This window comes from Megalobrama amblycephala, linkage group LG13 (genome assembly GCF_018812025.1).
Source record: "Megalobrama amblycephala isolate DHTTF-2021 linkage group LG13, ASM1881202v1, whole genome shotgun sequence".
NCBI classification, from domain to species: domain Eukaryota; kingdom Metazoa; phylum Chordata; class Actinopteri; order Cypriniformes; family Xenocyprididae; genus Megalobrama; species Megalobrama amblycephala.
The window spans coordinates 4,872,053-4,886,182 of NC_063056.1; the positions used below are offsets into that span (position 1 = coordinate 4,872,053).

The 14,130-nt window shown below is 39.3% G+C and overlaps 1 long non-coding RNA gene across 2 annotated transcripts; it reads right to left on the minus strand.

Moving 5' to 3' along the window:
- Positions 1-7,375: 7,375 nt before the first annotated feature.
- LOC125244211 lies at positions 7,376-13,542 on the minus strand. Of its 2 annotated transcripts, none has more exons than XR_007179250.1 (3): positions 10,240-11,816; positions 10,007-10,130; positions 7,376-8,978 (listed from the first exon to the last, which is right to left on the minus strand). It is a non-coding gene; the product is annotated as an uncharacterized LOC125244211 (long non-coding RNA). The 2 variants fall into 2 exon arrangements; XR_007179251.1 differs by lacking the exon at positions 7,376-8,978 and adding an exon at positions 12,780-13,542 and having other exon boundaries at positions 9,799-10,130; positions 10,240-10,525.
- Positions 13,543-14,130: the final 588 nt, after the last annotated feature.

Sequence of the window (14,130 nt, forward strand, 5' to 3'; positions counted from 1 at the left end):
GATTCAGAAATTACAGAAAGTGGAAATGCTCGAGTCACTGGACAGAGTTACTTTAGAAAAAAAAAATGGTGTTTTACACAATTTGATCTCGTATTTAGTCTTTTTTGTTTTGTTAAAGCCTATTTTTGTACTTTTGAATTATATCACATCCGAATCTTATTACGGAGTCAATGCCTCCCTCCCGCCTGAGGCCCGCCATTGGGCACTACATTAAAAGTAATGTGTTCAGCCATTTGATCATGCTTTGAAATGTTAATAGAGTGACATTTGAATGTGATCCGTCTTCAACATAAGCAGATTCGGGCAGCATGTATTGTGATTGGAGAGAGGAGTGTTTACTCTTGTGCTAAGCCACAGTCTCTGCAAGTGAGAGGTTTTCTCTGGCAGCGATGGCCCCACGCAGCCCAAATAAAGCGGCGTATGAATTAAAAAAAAAAAAGTTGAGTAAGTTTCTGTCACCCTGAGTGCTCCAGCTGCCTGGCCCCCAAACGCCGAATGAAAACATGAGCGCCCTCACGGGGCTCTGAGTCAATATCGCCTCCTTCCGTTGGCTGATGCTTGCAGCTGCTTTTGTAATCACAGGGAAAACTATCAGCAGAGCTCTGAACCAACAGTCGCAAACACATACACATAATCTTACGGCACTGCCGCAAATGCACAATATTATCATCGGTGTTGGAGAGTAACTAACTAAAGTTGGAGACACTATTAACTGAACCACATTTTTCAGCAGTTTGACAGTTCACAACCATTAAGCTTTTCCAACAGACAGTTAACTATTTTTTCCAAGTGAGCGATTTGAGGCATAATCAAACATTGAGGCAATAACCAAACACACTTCAGTCAATGTCTAGACTGCGTTTCTCTGTTGGGAAAGCTGATTCATCTTTACTGAGTCGATTTGTTAATGATCTGGTTAAAAAAAAAAATTGAATCATCACTCCACACTATAAACCCTAACGCTCAAAATAATTAATTGGTTTGAGTAGGGTAAAACACTATTTTGTGAAGTAGCTAACATAGCATAATTAGATGCAGCTTTATTTTTAGTAACAGTAATACAGAATTTTCTCCATCATACAATACATTTTAAAATGAATTGCATGCCATTTATCAACACAAGCCATCCAGCATTTAATATGATATTCTAAAATCGATCTATCTTACTGCAGTGTGTAACAGTGTGTCTCACAGCAGCCGCCGAGCGAACGCACAGAGTAACGTTATAACATCATTTTCAAGACTCTCAAATGTATCTAATATGATAAACAGAGCTGCGTTACCTCATACTCATGACCGGAAAAGCGGTAGCGGCGCGGGCGACTGTGTCATAATAAAAGTTCTGCTGCTCGCGGTGTGTGTCAAGCAATCGCTCCAGAGGCCTCGTTCAGCTCCCACAACACTCGGTCCTGCTCTGCTTCATACTACAATAACATTAATAATCGCATCCATGAACATGATTTCTTCCCGAGTCCTATCCTGATTCTTTTCAACCGGCTGTGAGGTGAAGACCACATTTTTCCGCACTCAAACTTGCCATCATCAAGCTACGCCTTTGTTTTGAATAGGCCTCTAGCGACCTCTAGCGAACAGAAAATATTACATATTGCATCTTTAAGAATTAAAATACAATGTTACAGTTTTCATGTGTCAAAAACAACTATGCAAAAGAAGCATTTTTTTTGCATTTATTATTGGCCATATGACAGAGATCTGATATTCTATTTGTCATATTTCTGTTTTGCATAAAACTGAAGAATATTCGGTACATCCTATACTGTATTCTAAAATGATCTGATATTAACATTTGCATGGATTTTATTGAAAAGAGCTTTGGCTCACCAGAAGATTTAATGGCAAGCCATTCTTTGTAATCTTCTTTGGTGAGCCAAATATATTTTTGCAATGTTTCACGTTGTGTCTGTGAAACGTTGAGGTACCATCACAGTAGTTTTGTGTGTGCGTGAACGTCATGGCAATGTACAACACAAAGTACCTCAAGTGGGGAAACGCTTAACATAATGCGTAAATGCAACTAACGGAAATCAAGCAAGCTAGTATGCATATGCCACGAAGTGTTGGCGAAATAACACAATTGAGGGAATAATGTGGAATTTTTTCCCAGAAAACTTCTTGCACAAAATAAATTCAAGCACTTTCAAGGACCTGTACCTATGTATGTATGTTTATTTTTAAAAACTTTCCAGGGCGTTGAAATTTGGGAACCCTGTTGGTTCTTTCTTTAATCAAATGATACATTTAGTCCTGGTTCACTTAGCATTCACACTGTCAATGTCTTGCACACTGAGTGCGAAATTTTCAAATGCGTTTTTTCGTATTCGTCATCCAAAAATTCGTCACGCTGAGAAAAGTTGCACACTGAGTCCGATGCGTATTTATCCGTTGCGAAAAAAATCGCGAAACAATATGTAGTCTTCAAACAGTGAGGATGATTTTGTTGTCCTCTGTCTTAAAAAGAGAAAAAGAAAGAATTATCAAATATTGAGGCCATCCAATCCTGAGATTGCATATAGAGAGGAAGGAGAATGCCACCTCCTTAATCAAGGAGCTGCGGGATTATCCAGAACAATTCAACGTTTAATTCAGGATGTCTGTGGGTCAGTTTGATGCTTAGCTATCACACTTTATTTGTCATACAGTGCTTTGTGCTGCGAGACGAAGTGGATCAACTTGTCAGATGCAATTCTGGATTTTGGCGTTCGCTTGTAAGGTGGCTCTGAATTGTCAAAACATCTCTCAAAATGCTTGCTTTGGATGCGAAAAAGGCAGAAAATTGAACCTGATCCAAATTTTCTTATGACGGACGAAAGATGTTTTGTATTTCGGTCAAACTGTACCAGAGTTTGTTTGAAACCGGACTGAGACCCATCTTTTCAGTTTGATGTGCACCAAGGTTCAGATGGCAGAGTTCACACTTATTCAAATGAACTGCAGAGCAATCGCACCAGAGTTAGTTTTAATTGAACCAAAGTGTGAACACATCCTATATGTGAGCATGCATTTACTCATCTCACATCCACAAACATATTCCTAAAAATGAATAAAAACAGCGAAATATAAACTATTAAGCAGGCCTCCAATAATTAAAATGCTAATGTATTTATTCTCACTTTATTAACCAATGTCTTTGCTGTTGACCTTCAATGAGGCAATTCATACTAAGCAAAAATTACTTTAGGGTAACACTTTACAAATAAAGGTACCTGAATTAATACTTCAGCGTGAACTAACGACAACCCAATGAAGAGCTATCCTTAACTACAACTGAAGTCCTAAGGATTCATGCATGAATAACGGCAGCCTTAACTACATGTTAGTACATGTTTAATAGTTAAAGTATAAGTATAATAGTTAATGTAAAGGTACAATTTCAATATATTTAATCTACTTGTCTAATCTAAGTGTAGCTTAACTACTAAAAATGAAAATTAGGTTGTATTTTGACAAGCAACAGTTTTCCTAACACTAATTATTCAACAGATCGCATGTGACTTAGACGTAAACAAATAATCCGACCGTCGGACAACTATGTCCACGTAGACTAACGTGAGTCATCTGGTTACGTGTGCTCACAAATTCCCCAAACTCTCTCGATGACACGCGCGTTGGTGTTTATACTTTCATTATTTAAAGCAGCATATTCCCTGTCTCCCAGTAAAATTCAGAAGCACTGACACAGTGAGTGATTCACAAAACTGTAATGATATCATTGAGTCTGAAAAAGGCAGCATGACTAATCTCCGTAGACACCGGTGCCATAGTGTGTGACATCATCATCATTGTAAGAGCAGTCTGATCTGTTCAAGGTATTCACATCTTAATTCCAAAATTTTATACCATGTGTTGGCCGTCTCAAAGAAGGATGAGTGTTCTCTTGGCAAGTGCGCATGTTTTCCAGATAAAAACTCACATAAACACACACAAAAAGGAGTGAGGGAAGAAAAACAGACAGACAGACAGACAGACAGACAGACAGACAGAACATGAGTCATTTAGTCGTGACATTACCACATATGAGATATATGTGCTATGACTAGTGAAATAGAACAGTCTCAAGGTAGATGCAAGTAAATTTGAGTGTGACATCATCATGTAAAGAATGGCTGCTGCTTTATCTCTGAAAAAGTTCCTGAGCTGTTCGCTCACACTGAATCTTTAGTCATAGCAGGAAACAGATTGCACTGGGTAGTTAGTTAGCACTAAACAGTCACTACTACCTGTTGAATTTGAACAAAACTATTAAGTTTGATCTTCCTTTAGGCTCCTTTAAAGGAGTATTCCAGGTTAAGCTCAATCAACAGCATTTGTGGCATAATGTTGACTACCACAAAAAATATTTTCCACTTGTCAAACAAACAAAAAAAACTTACATTGAGGGAGCTGCAATGGAAGTGAATGTGGCCATTTTAAAAACATTAAAATACTCACGATTTCAATAGTATATCCACAAGACATAAACAATATTTATAGAATAAATGCTCTGGTCAAACTTTATATTAGGTATCTTTAACTACTATGTACTTACATTAAATATATGAGTACAATGTACTTATTATGTTCATATTGTATTGGTGAACACTTTTGCTGCTATTGAGGTGGATACAGGTAAGATAAGAGACAGGTTTGGTGGTATGGGTATATTTAAGGGTGGGTTAAAGTGTAAGGGAAGGTCAACAGTGTAATTATAGATGTAATTACAGAAATTTATTACAGATAAAAATATAAGCACAATATAAAAACATGTACATGTATGTACACAATAAGTGCATGGTATCAAATGATTAATTTAAATGTAAGTACATAGTTAAAGGGTTAGTTCACCCAAAAATGAAAATTCTGTCATTTATTACTCACCCTCATGCTGTTTCACACCCGTAAGACCTTCGTTAATCTTCGGAACACAAATTAAGATATTTTAGTTGAAATTCGATGGCTTCGGGAGGCCTCCATAGGGAGCAATGACACTTCCTCTCTCAAGATCCATTAATGTACTAAAAACATATTTAAATCGGTTCATGTGAGTACAGTGGTTCAATATTAATATTATAAAGAGACAAGAATATTTTTTGGAGCGTCAAAAAAACAAAATAACGACTTATTTAGTGATGGCCGATTTAAAAACACTGCTTCATGAAGCATTGGAGCACAAATTAATCAGTGTGTCGAATCATGATTCAGATCGCGTGTCAAACTGCCAACGGCTGAAATCATGTGACTTTGGCGCTCCGAACAGCAGATTTGACACACTGATTCATCTGTGCTCCGATGCTTCATGAAGCAGTGTTTTGAAATCGGCCATCACTAAATAAGTCGTTTTTTTTGGTGCTCCAAAAATATTCTCGTCGCTTTATAATATTAATATTGAACCACTGTACTCACATGAACCGATTTAAATATGTTTTTAGTACCTTTATGGATCTTGAGAGAGGAAGTGTCAATTGCTCCCTATGGAGGCCTCACAGAGCTACTGGATTTCAACTAAAATATCTTAATTTGTGTTCTGAAGATTAATGAAGGTCTTACGGTGTGGAACGACATGAGGGTGAGTAATTAATGGCAGAATTTTCATTTTTGGGTGAACTAACCCTTTAATGCCACCTAATATAAAGTGGGACTAACACTTTTATAAAATTAGAAGCAGTGTTATTTTAGTATTATTTGTATACTATAAGAATATGTATTAATATGTTGAACTAGTTTTTATTTTTATATTTTCAGTTTTAATTTTAGTTTAAGTTTCAGTAATTTTGTTTTTTTTGTCATTTTTATTAGGGTTTTTTTTTCAATATTTTTTATATTGATTTAGATAATTTTTATTCAAAAATTTTGCACGTAAAAAAATAGATACAGCCTCCTGTTGTGTCAATCATATTTACACACTGGCTCCGAAACTTTTGTTCGTCATAAAAAAATTCAGATCGGGTTAAATTTTCTGCGTTTTTCGTATCAGCGGCAAGCATTCTGAGAGGTCCAGAATGGCGTTTGACAAGTTGATCCACTTCGTCTCGCAGCACAAAGCATTGCATGACAAACAAAGTGCGGATCACAAAGAGATGGAATACAAAGCGATTGTGGCAGAAAAGCAAAGAATCAAATTGAGTCACTGACATCCTGAAGTAAACTTTGAATCGCTCAGTATAATCCCGCAGCTCCTTGATAAGGAGGTGGAACTCTCCTTCCTCTCTATACGCAATCCCAGGATTGGATGGACCCAAATATTTCCTCTTTCTTTTTCTCTTTTTAAGAAGAGAGAGGTTCACTGCTTGAAGACTATGTTTTGTATTGTTTTGCGAATTTATTTTTGCAACAGATTACTTAATATGCATCGAACTGTCGGCCACTTCAGAGTTTCTATTCCCGGTGCGAACGCAACCAGGAACATGACCTGGGGGAGAAATTAGTTCTTGGGGAACTATCTTGACTTGACAATGACAACTAATTCGAGTTCCTAGAACTATTTGGTGCGAAAGCCCTTTGAATCCTTCTAGGGACATTTTCCTGGTTGTATTCTCACCGCTAGTAGGAACTTTGAAGTGACATAATCTGTCACTTAAAACTTTAATTAAAATCGTTTCCAGTTCCTGCGGTGTGAACACGGCAAAAAGCAGGTACTTCCGCCAATAGTTATAGGAACTATGAAAAACGTTCCTCCAGTGCGAAAGCCCCTATTGTTATGATACCTTACAGTGCCTACAGTGCTTTTCATAGTGCACATTCTGTAGTAGTCTCCACAGAAGAAAGTAAGTCATACCAGTTGGAGAAACCGGATGAGAGTGAGTAAACAATGATTTTGAGTGAACTATCCCTTTAAGGCCCCCCCCAACACTTGGGTTTGTTTTCATTGTTTCTCTCCACAGTAAAACAGCAATATTAGCTTCTTTATGTGGTTACCACTAAATGCATAGTGGAACCAGCTAGTTTTTTAGGGCTTGTTAATGTTATACTCACAGTTATAAAGCCTATTTGTAAGAAACAGGAAAAGGCCAATTGAACTTGGACAATTATGATGAGCTAAGTTAAAGCTGCGTCCCAATGGCCTCATGCAGCAGAGCTGCTCCTTAGGGAGAGGTGGTGGGCGCTCGTATAGGGAGATAAGTCATTGTGGAGGTCCACATTTGGTAGTTCTCAAATGCCCATGAAAAAACAGGAGGTAATATGTTTTCATCATGTGCATATACTGCACTCTATAACACACCCTATGGGAACTCCCACTGCATCATTTTGAGAGGCCCTGAGAGCCCACTGACAAACAGAGATTGACAATTAAAAACATAGATGTCTTTGAGCTCAGGGGTGGCCTTCTTGTGCCAGTTATGACTACACTGTGCTGCCTTGAATGTGGGAAGTCCCAGGAACATCGTACAGCTCTGCTGCGTCGGCACTCAAGACTCTAATAGCGTAAAAATGGAGCCATAATAGGAGGGCAAAGTCAGCACTGGGGGTTTGGAGTGAATGGGATCACGGGAAGAATAATTTGGGGTATGGGAACAGAATGTCAGGTATAATAATTATGAGTTGAAGGACCTGTTTCCCCCATACTTTCACATGAATGCATGAATTTGTCAAGTCAAATTTATTTGTATACATTTTACAATACACCTTGTTTCAAAGCTGCTTTACAGAATATCATGATTTTAATGTTTATAATATCTTAGGGTGTTTTCACACCTGGCTCATTTGGAGTGCTTGTTTCAGAACCTGGAATGTTTTCTTCCTTAGTATGGTTCTTTCAGGCATATATGGAAATGGAAATCGCACTTGAATCCAAACCCCTGAGTGAGGTGGTCTCATCCCGCTTGTGGTGATAAAGCAATCTGTCCCATTGGACCAACTAAGCAGGCTGTATCACAATGTATGATGGGTAATTATGAATGTTGTGTAAAAAGCAGCATTGCTTTGTTTTGCTTATGCCTCTCAAAATAAATCATGGGTTAACCTGGAGCAAAGATCTTAATATCTTCATGCCTTATGGTCACATTTAGCAGATTAGAGCTGGCAGATTACATAGTTTACATTTTGAATGTACAGGTTTTAAGTGATAAAGGATAAAGTTTAAAGAGCTGGGCGATAATATAGATACATTTTGAGCTAGACTTTAAAAAAAATCAAACAGTTGAGATTTGCTCTATAGTATATATTGCTCTACGTGAGCATACTGTATACATGCAGGTAAATTAGGATGCACTATTTATCCAACTTTTAATATATTGCTGGGCAATAATATTGTTTACATTTTTCAATGATACAAGCAATCAAGGAGTTGAGATTTGCCACATAGTATATACAGTATTGTCCTACGTGAGTGGAGAAAGTTGGATATAATATATACAGTATATACAACTTTATACATAGAGATGTGCGATAATACAGTTTACATTTTGCAACAATATAAACAATCACGCAGCTGAGCATATACTGCTTAACACGAGTCTACAGTATGTGTGCGGGTAAAGTTGGATATACTTTTAGTAGTCGAATAATGAATTATTAATTTGTTATGTGGTGATACTGAAAATTATGTAAATTGTGAGGTTTTGTTCAATTTATAATTATTTGGTGTAGTGATGAGCCTAATTACAATTTGGTGATTTCTATCACTGACACGGTTAACTGATGAAAAGCATTCAAAAAGATTCGCCCACAAGTTGTGATGTCATGCATAAGCGTTTGTTATTGTTGTGCATATGTCTTTAGTTGTTGCATTTCGGTACTGGGGAAAAATTGGGGATGGGCAGGGCTTAAAGTTGGCATGAAATGGAATTTGCGATAGTCTTTTCTTCCCTATTGTGCTGTATATCTAAGTGAAACGGCTTCTGGAATAAGAACAAATGTAGGGAGGGGCTTGATTTGGTCCATGGGGAATTGGATGATTGTGGTTTTCTATTGGTGGATCTCATGTGAATGACAGGTTGCCCCGCCCTCGCGCCAGTAAACACGTCATCAGAGAAGAGATGTCGCTGCAAGAGGGAGGGGAAGATATTTTTATTCAAGATTAAAAAACAAAACAAACAAAACACAGGACATCTCTGTATATTATAATAAGACCAAGAATGCAGGACCTCGAATTGTTATTGCTAATATTATTAGTTATGGAACTATCCAAAACAATTGATTCAGGTCAAACTGATTCATTGATTCCAAAGAACTCTCTGCACACTTGTCTATAAAACTGCTTGTCCAAAACAATGAGACAAAATCAACGATGTAGCGTTTTGTCATGCTACACTGCTACTTGTGGTAAAAACAACCTAATCTCTTGGGAAATGTAACTATTTTTCAAGGTGGCGATTTTGTATGAATTCATACAATGTGAATCGTACAAAAATCTATGATTTTTAGAAAAAAAACATTTAATGTAGAGTAGGCAACTTCGGAGAGGCTAGCAATAGCTAGCTAGCTTTGAAAGCATAAGATCCAACCCTCCCTTTAGAGCATCCCCTAAGCCACACCTCCAAAACACATGAATGTGCACAGCCAGAGCAGATTCTGCAGAATGTTATTTATAAAGCACCAATAACAGCAGATGCTGACCAAAATGCTGTACTGCAAAGAAGAATAAACATCTAACAAGATAAAACATAAAATAGTGCAGAAAGATAAGCATTACAAGATTAAAACATACACACAGACACACACATAATACAAAGATACTAGACATTCCTCTGGTTTCACAGACAAGGCTTAAGCTAGTCCTAGAGTAAAATGCATGTTTGAGCCGTTCTAACTGAAAGCAACTTGTACTGACAGATCTTAAAATATGTCAGTGCCATTGTTTTGTCTCAAGATGCACACCAGTAATGTTTTTTCTAGGGTATGTTTATTAAAGCTACTTAAATATCCTAATTGAACTAAGGCCAAATACTGGCTTAGTCTAAGTGAAACCAGGCCATAGTCTCTTGATTTATGCTTAGATTTAAAATCATGTATTGTTGATGCTAATCAAATATTCTTCCACAGTTTAAGCCTAAGTGTCTGATAAATTTACCATTCAGGTCTTTTAGAGAACAAATAATTCTCTGGGGTAAAATCTGTTGACAGGTGAAGATCAGGAAACCTGGGTCTCACACTTTTAACATCTTCATTCAGAAATTGTGATCCTCCATTCCAGACTAAAGAGAGAGGGGAAAGGCTTGATTATTCACTCTGATAGGTTATTTGAATAAAATACAGTTTGGGTTTCAAAGCTCTGACTTTGGGAAAACAGTGTGATTGTTTTACCCTTCATCTGAACTACAGATCTGGATCCTGTATTGGTACAGAAGTTAAGGTCAGTTGTCCATCAGAGCCATGACCCTCAGATGGGGGGCGTGGACAAAGGGGCGATCTGGGATCCGTCAACACCTCTGTTCCCCAAACAGGCTTCTCCTGCCCGGAGCCTCTGGAGCGGCACCACATGGAAAGTAAGTGCAGAGTGGAAACTGGCTGCCAAAAAGTCCAAGCTCTGCACCTCTTCCAGATTAGCATTCCTTCCATCTGACACATGTGCTGTGAAGCAGATTATCATCTAAGTGGACAAAGCACAATTTAGAGAAAGGTGGAAACCTCAAAGGCAGGGTGAGGAGGTACCTTATAACAACACCATTTACTGAGGGTAATTGCACCATGGGAAAATGAGGCAGTTATGTGATTTGGGAAATGGTCACTGGGAGTTTCTGGAATGTAAATATGACACGTCATCCAAGTTGGGTTGGGAAACCATTTTTTCAGAAATACTGGAACCAAATTATTTTCATTTCCGTGAACAGTTCTGGAACGTCTGCATTCTTCCACCAATGCAAATGTAACACCGTTCTAAAATATGATCCTTGTATCAGAGGAGGCTGATGCCACTTTGGTTCTGGTTCTTAATAACGATCAGTGTGTGTGTTGTTTTGCGATTTTTCTTATGGAGAGTCTTTTTCCGAACTCATTTATTTCATCCATTTCCCATCGCATATCAGTTTGAAGATGCATTAATATTAAATTAAAATGAAGAAAATATTAGAAAAGTGGAAATGAAGTCCCTAATGGGTATTTAATGAAGTGTTTATTGGGTAGGGTTAAGGGTAGTTGTAGTGGAGGGCTTTAGGGACAGGGACAAGTAATGTCCCAATAAGGTGGCATCCACTATTTTGTTATTATGTTGTTGTGGCGACCAGGGCGGGCGAGAGCCGTGAGGGAACGGCGCGAGGCCGGTGGCGCGAGAGTTAATGAGCTCCACCTGGGAGGCGCACCGGCCTTGAGTCTCTCACGGAGGAGCTTCGGAAGCATAAAAGGAGGAGCGACGACAGTGAAGGATGAGAGAGGACCAGGCCTGGACTTTATTTTATGTTTTATTATGTTTGTGTGGCTGGCAGACATCCGTGAGGGTCTGACGGCATTACTTTAGTTTTGTATTTGTTTGAGTTAAAGTTTTGTTGAACATTCGCCGGTTCCCGCCTCCTTCTTCCCATACTTACGAACTGTGTTACGTTGGTGCCGAAACCCGGGAGGAAGGAGGGACATGCTGTTGGCGAGCCCTCGCTGCAGAGGGGGATCGTGGTGCTGCGGAGTTCGGGCAGCACGGGAGTGAAGACCGCGAGAGGCTGCCCGAGGCGGTGGTACTGGAGCCTTGTGAAAAGTGGGACGGAGACCCGGATGCCGTGCTCCTGGGACGAGGTGGGGTGGCTGCCATCCTGGAGGGAGCAGAGGAGTGCCGTCGTCTGCCGTGGGCCGGAGCCTGCTACCGTCCGCCATGAAGGGGAGGAGCAGGGGACGGCGGACTCGCTGCCAGCTGCCCTCAACCGGAGGAGCCATCGCTGGCCGCCAGGAGGCGGTCGAGGATCAGGCCGTCTACCGAGCGTCCAGTGCCATTGCATGGCACTGCGAGGAAGAGCCTCTCGGCAGGCTGAGGACCGAGTGGCAGTGTGTCTGGGAACTGGACCCAGAATTTTTTTCTTTCTTTTTCCTCTCTCCCCTCTCTCGTCCTGTCGCTCCCCTTGCTTCCGTCTCCTTTCTCTCATCTCGTCTGTCCTTACCCCCAGGTGCTGCGGCCGCCGAGACAGGCCCCCTGGGGGGAGTAAGCGCAGTCGCGGGAGTACCCCCTGCCTGCGAGGGGTGATGGGGGTATTTGGCAACCAGGGCGGCCGAGAGCCGTGAGGGAACGGCGCGAGAGTTAATGAGCTCCACCTGGGAGGCGCACCGATCTTGAGTCTCTCACGGAGGAGCTCTGGAAGCATAAAAGGAGGAGCGACGACAGTGAAGGACAAGAGAGGACCAGGCCTGGACTTTATTTGATGTTTTATTATGTTTGTGTGGCCGGCAGACGTCCGCGAGGGTCTGCCGGCATTACTTTCATTTTGTATTTGTTTAATTTAAGTTAAAGTTTTGTTGAACGTTCGCCGGTTCCCGCCTCCTTCTTCCCATACTTACGAACTGTGTTACAGTTGTTAATACACACATCTACGAACACTGACTGTTTCTATAGGAACCGGATCTTCTAACAGCAGCTGCAGTGATGCTATGACTTTACCAATCTGTGATTGCCTCTTTTATTTAGAAGGCAGGACTGATATTGTGGACTTATAAGGGCCATATTGCACGTTGCACTTTCTCCCATTCATAGTAATATGAGTGGACCATCTTTCTGTATATAAAGTCTTTGTTCTTCACAGCAAAAATAAATTCATACTGGGTTTAACATAAGGGTGAGTAAATGATGACAGAATTTACATTTTGTGAGAACTACTCCTTTAAAGACATCAACTTTAATAGACAATGATGTGTGTTCATTTCCTCACCTGATGTTACCCCATGAGGGGCAGACGGTGAGGAGCCGTCTTCATTACCGTCATCTATCCCTGCAGTTAAATCATAAAATGCCTGAAGGGCAGTCTGGCTCCAGCGCTGGATGAGGAGGAGCAGAGGGAGTGTGGGAGAGGGATGAGGGAGTGAGGCATGGGACGCCCTACTGTACCATTCTGTGTACACTCAGCTGGAAGTGTGTGTGTGTGAGAGAAAGAGAGAGAGAGAGAGAGAGAGAGAGAGAGAGAGAGAGAGAGAGAGTGAAGTGACAAAAACAGAAACAAGAAAAGGACAGAAAGTCCAGGAGTAAAGTATTGAGAATAGAACAAATGTGTGGATATGATCCAGTGTCATTTCTTTGAATTGATATACTGTTATACAAAAAACAAAAACAAAACAACTCAACTCATTATATATATATATATATATTTATTTTTATATATATTTTATACTATATATAATACACCTATCTTGATTTTTTTGCATGGCCATTTTTGAATTTTACACTATAAAAAATGAAATGATTATGAAAGTCATGACATCATATGTTTTTATATTATCCCATAACTCATCAAAATAAGTTAAGTATTTTTCAACTTTTATTGTAAGTTACACAAGATTCAACTAATTTTTTATAATTACATCAAGTCAGTGATGTTGTGAGTTGTCTTGTCAACTAGCAGAAAAAAACTATTTCAGTTAATATTTATCTTCAGTAATGAAAATATTTTTAAAATTTACACTTCATTGTCAGTCTTGTTTTATAGTACATTTTTCTTTAAAGCTATATATATATATATATATATATATATATATATATATATATATATATATATATTTTTTTTTTTTTTTTTTTTTTTTTTTTTTTTTTTTGCCTTTATTTAGATTGGGACCGTAGGAGGACAGCCAAGAAATCATGGAAGCTGGGACTCAAACTCCTGTCATCCAACCATACCACATTTTCTATCACTGCCCACACAGCGATGGCTCTGACAATAGTACTAAATTTTTTTATATAAAAAATCATGTTAATACACATTTTGAAGGTGAAATGTGTCATTTGTGCCATTAGCATTATTGGTAAAGGAGTGTGAGCTCCGAGAACCAAGTCCAAGGGTGGGCCAGTATGGTGCAACTAACAGGACATGCTCTCTGTCCTTTCCTGAATTTGCACAGTGTCTGTGGAATTAAGCTCACTGGGGGGAAATGCATATTTGCGTAGATATTTGCAGCCCATCCAATGCCGAGCAGAGACTTGGACAAGGATAACCATAGTGGGCAATGGGAGGATTCTTGGGAAGCAAACAGTTCTACCTGTGCTTCACTGAATTTACTCCAGATTAGCTG